This window comes from Apis dorsata, unplaced genomic scaffold (assembly GCF_000469605.1).
Source record: "Apis dorsata unplaced genomic scaffold, Apis dorsata 1.3 scaffold_651, whole genome shotgun sequence".
Classification (NCBI taxonomy): domain Eukaryota; kingdom Metazoa; phylum Arthropoda; class Insecta; order Hymenoptera; family Apidae; genus Apis; species Apis dorsata.
In genome coordinates, this window is record NW_006263842.1 from 492545 (window position 1) to 498138 (window position 5594).

The following is a 5594-nucleotide window of genomic DNA, read 5'->3' on the forward strand; positions in this document are numbered from 1 at the left end:
TGTATCTTATAACTATTTCAGAATTAAGCCGCAAGTTATTTTTAATTCAAGTCATGCATCGGTATATTTCGTTAGTTAATCAATAAAATATTCCCTTGATACCGTCCCAATCTCATTTCTTCGTTATCTATTTTCCCCACGTACTATTCGTTTGCAGTTAATTATCGTCAAAGATTTCCATGTGATTACGATCCCACTGCAACGTAATATAAACGTGATATTCGATATAATAAAATTGAAAAAAAAAAAATATATACGTATATAAATCTTGCTTCAAGCGTTCGTTCGATATGAGAATGCTCGAGGAAAAAAAGAAAAATTGTTAATGAAAAAGAGAGGGAAGAAACATGTGGGAATTGGTAGTCCGCGAGTCCGAGGGTAGGAGTTAAAATCGATAAAGCAAGATGGCGGCACACAGTACCGCAGAGTACCGCAGCCTAGCTTTCCACAAGATTATCCTACTACTCCTACCTACTTACCTGCGTGCCTGACTGCTTACCTACCTGTCTAACCTACCTACCAACCTACCAACCTACCAACCTATCTGTCTATCTACCTAACAACCCACCAACCTACCTACCTACCAACCTACCTATCCATTTATGCGCTTAGTTACTAGCCTTACCTACTAGCCACTAGTTATAAATGTATGGTATAGCAATATCAATACGAAGCTAGTTGCATCGTACATAGATCTGTATCCCATACGACGCTATACACAGTAGTTATAGCGTAAATGGCCATAATGAAACGGGTCGCGCGCTACTCGCTAGCTGTACTACTGAAACGTTGATACATGTATACATATATATATATATATATACGTATCCAGCAACAGTGATCGATTCGTGGTTGCGATCAGACTTTTACAAATTTTCACCGCGTTGCATAGATGGTTGCGTAGATAAGCGATTTTTTTTTTTCGATATGAAACGATTCTGTAATATGAATAAGTAATATTCTTATTATTATTCTGTTATATATTTTTGATTTTATATCACATGATATTTTTAAATGATGAAAGTTGAGATTAAATAGGATTGTTTTAATTATAGATCAGGATGAAAGTAATTTGAATTTGAATTGTGATTATAATTATAATAAAAAATTTTGCAGCAGTGTTATATATAGTTATCTGATATTATTGAATCGTAGTAATTTATTTTATTCGTTTTATGTCAAATAATATTCAAATTTAGATCGGAAAAAGTATAACAATCGTCAGGACAGTTGATACAATTTTAAAAAAATTAAATTTATTGAAATATATTACAATATATTAAAATGAAATTACAAATTTTTTTCTGAATTAAGAATTATTTTATATAACAATTATATATTATATTAATTAAAATTATTTTTTGATGGATTTTTCATGTACTTAAACTTGCATTCAATGTATTGCATCAATTTTTCATTTGGCAAAATATGCAGAAAAGATAATAATACTTTTTATCGAATATCGATTATGACATTACAATTAATCCGAATTGCCAACGTTACAATCACTTCCAATCACGCTTTAAGACTTAAATTGCAATTTTTCATTAGTGAAACACTTAAAAGTATTAAGTAATATATTAAGAAAAAGTTATTTTTGTATGTCAAAAAATCATTTTGTTCATTATTTATGTTTATCACGTATCTATATTTAAGATATAAATGTTTAATTCTAATTTTATATATAATTAATATCATGTATCCAAAATTTATAACAATAATTATAATAAATTTTAAATTATTTATAATTTTATTTTCGTCTCATGTTATTTTTGCTTTCGGTTTCTTTAAAGGTTTAAAGAACAAAGCAATGTGTAGTTATTCCCGAACTACAATATATAATATAATATAGATATATATACTCCATTATCCGAACTAATAGAGAGAGCAAAGATCATTTCAATAAAGAAATTTTCAGATAAGAATGCAGATAGAACACAAATGAATTATTTTATAGTTTGAGGAAAATAATAATATACTTATTTATAATAGAGTTCAGATAATATTGTATAAAATATTACACTTTTTTATCAAATTTTTTAATATAGAACTTAATGTGCATCTTGCAAATTTCCAATTCTATTTTTTAATGCCAATACTTGTATTCCATTATCATATGTAACTTTGCTAATTCTTTTAGCATTAATTTTTTAAATATTTCTATTTTCAATACTGCTTATTTAACATTAAGTAAATACATATTTATATTTCAATGCTATAATATATACTATCATTTTTTATTTACTGTTAAATTAAACTCTATATTGTGATTGTTTACATTGTTACGAATAAATATATATAATATAATATAATATAATAAATTTTGATAATAGTTTGGATAATAGAATGTTTCATTTAGTAAAATTTTCAGATAATGGAAATTCTATTCTATATTTTTCTGTGTATCTGTTTATAATTGATATCTAAAGCTCACAAGATTCGTGAATATCTTTATGGGCAATTGCTTACCATGTACATGTATTAAGTTAACCTTGACTTTAACTCTGCTACGATCTTCGAAATTTTATATTTCAAATTCTCTTTCGTTTCAATATAATTTATATATAAAAATTATAAATGTCCTCAGAAAAAAATTTAACATAAAAAAATTAAATATATCGATAATAGTTCTTTAATATTTATTTTATTAATTAATTTTAAAAATAGAATTTTAATAATAAAAGAATATAATTAGATCGAAAATCGAAAGATGTAGTAAAAAATTCTGTAATAATCAGGATTGAAGAAATGTTTACGATGAAAGAATCAAAAATAATTATATTCATCGATGCATATAATTATTAATGAAATTTATTGATATTCTTAATTCATATTCTCTTTCTTTCTTATTCAAACACTTTTTATTTCTCATTCTTCAATATATACATGCTATGATTCTTAATTTATTAAGGATTAATTTATTCGTGTTTATTTTTACTTTTTTCATATTGTTTTTTTTATTTCCTTCGACATCTTTAAAAGATTCCGCTTTCAAAGCTTAGTTATTTAAATAGATTAAATATATTTTTCAATCGCAACTCATATTTATCTTTATATTAGAAACGAGTCGTTAACAAGACTAATAATAAATATTTGGAAAAAAGATAAATGGAATATGGAAAAATTTATTATTTGCAATAAAATTTATAATAAAAAAGATAATGTTATAGTGAGATATTCGAAACAAATGCAAATTTATATATTTTTATATAAGTTAATTTTTAGATATAGTAAAATATCATAATGTATAAATGCAAATGTTTTGGTAATTGCATTAATTGAAGATATATCATTACATATTTAATTGAAAGTTATAAAAAAATTAATATTTGAAGATATATAAAATTCACTTGAAAGTATAATGACATAATTGTAACAGTATTATTTCAGATTATATTCAAGGTCAGTTGATGTAAATTAAAAAAATTTGTCTGTTTGATTGCAATTTTAAAAAATTTATCTCCTTATATATGTATTTTTTTTAATGCATTAATAACATGAAGAATTTTAAAGAAATTAAAAATCGTAAAATAAAAATTTGCTCGAGCAGTTCGAGCAAAATTGATGTAATTTGTTACTTGCTTTATTTGCGTACAGTTTTACGTTCGCAACATCTTACGTAACGTTAGAAAATACATATCTACGCACTTGATGCAACAATAACATAACTATGAATTAAAGAGAACGACTTTGAATAGTTTAAATCATTATATTAAGAATGCATAATAACATCGAATTAAAAATTAAAAGCAACAATATTTTCTTTAATAATAATAATTATATATATCTTTAATAATAATCTTTAATAATAATCTCTTTAATAATATATCTTTAATAATAATAATAATTATTATTAATAAAAATCTTGCAAATCTTAAATTGATATTCTCTCAACCAACAAATACTAATTTTAAACACAAGTTATAAATAATTAATATTAATTTATGAATTTATTTTTTTCATACCTAATAAGTTTTTATTTAATCTTTTTTATAAGTATTTCTTTTTTTATTTAATTATAAATTATACAATCTTATAAAATTTAAAGAAATGAAAATTTATAACATTATAGTAAACTATATTTTAAAGAAGAATAAAAAAATTTCTTTAGATCTCTAATATTTTAATACATCTTTCTTGATAATAATATTCAATATTTTTCTTAATATTAGTTTAATTATTTATATTAATTTAATTAATTTCAAAAAAATATTAATTATTAAAATAATTAATAATATTATATTACAATTATAATTTTAAAACGTATTGTTAAGAATATAGTTAAAGAGTATATATATAGTTACTGATAAAAATTAAGCGAGATTCTTTATATTTCTTATCTTTATTTATTCTTTGTTATTTCAAATACATTTGAAAAATAATCTTATTGTTTATTAATGTTTATGAATGCATTTTCAATGTATGAAACTTAAAGTTAAAGATAAGACAGCTCATACATTACATTAAATGATAAGATTATTTTTCAAATATATTCTCATCTCAGAGAATAGAAGAAATATAAAGAAATTCGTAAACGATTACTTTATTTCTTTGTCAATAAATGTAATGTACAGCAAGTATATAATGACAATCAAAATATTTCCTTTATTACCCAAATTTTTTTAATGACACTCTTCATAAATCAAAACATAGAATTTTTATTGCAAATTTTTATAAAAATATAATTTGAAATAGTAAAGTTAAAAAAAAACGAATATTTAATACTGTAACTATTTACATTATAAAATAATACATACAGCAATACTCATGTTTTACGAAAATAGTTCTTCATACGTTTCTTAATATTTATCTTTATTGTACTCTTTATTGAACTTACTTACCAATAATAAATTATTTAAATTCTAAAATTAGATTTTTAACAAAGAAAGAAAGAGAGAAAAGAAAATCCTATATTTTAAATACACATTAAATACGAAAAACCTTATTGGAGAATTGTGCCAATACTTTTATTCCACACCGTATACACTTACTTTCGATATCGAACTAATGTCACGCTACCAATGGAGATTTCCCTTTCTCCAACTTTTATTTCTCGCTTCTTACGTTTCGCTACGTTAAAAACAGGTTCGACGAGCAGTATACATTAATTGTATAACGATAAATCGGCCTATTTTTTATTTTCTTTTTCTTTTTTTTTTTTCTTTTTCTTTGTTTCTATATTTTTCGCCAGAAACGAAGCGAAGCGCATTATGGAAATGGAAAAAGAAATCGAGCGACACGACACGTCTTTTCGATCGAGTTAAGGCAAAGCTTGAAAGTCGGTGACTCTTTCTTGACGAGAATAACCGTAAACTTCTTGAACGAATGCGTCTCGGTCACGCGATGGAACGTGAGTATTAAAGCGGAGCTACAACTTTGATACAATATTTCAGTTTGCCACGTATAAGCAAAAGCGTGGCAAGGAAAACGATCGTTTCCCGTCGAGGAAATATCAATATTATCTTTAGATTAAGTGGTACTTGACCTTTTTGAAATTATGGAACGCTTTTGATCGTAGAAGAAGCTGCTTTTCTTGTTCTTTCTTCGTCAATTTTTTTTTAGATTTTCTTTTTCTTTTTTTTTTTTTTTTTTTT

The 5594-nt window shown here is 23.9% G+C and overlaps 2 protein-coding genes across 5 annotated transcripts in view; one reads left to right on the forward strand and one right to left on the reverse strand.

Annotated features, from left to right (window-relative positions):
* LOC102673534 (stress-activated protein kinase JNK) overlaps positions 1 to 5594 on the reverse strand; it is a 155887-nt gene that overhangs the window by 129237 nt on the left and 21056 nt on the right. The gene's annotated exons all lie outside the window — the stretch shown is intronic.
* The window catches only part of LOC102672993 (peroxisome biogenesis factor 2), a 27501-nt gene continuing 22707 nt past the window's right edge, over positions 801 to 5594 (forward strand). Inside the window, exon 1 of the mRNA XM_006621964.2 lies at positions 801 to 824. The gene's annotated coding sequence lies outside the window, so the exon portion shown is untranslated. The remainder of the gene's footprint in view (positions 825 to 5594) is intronic.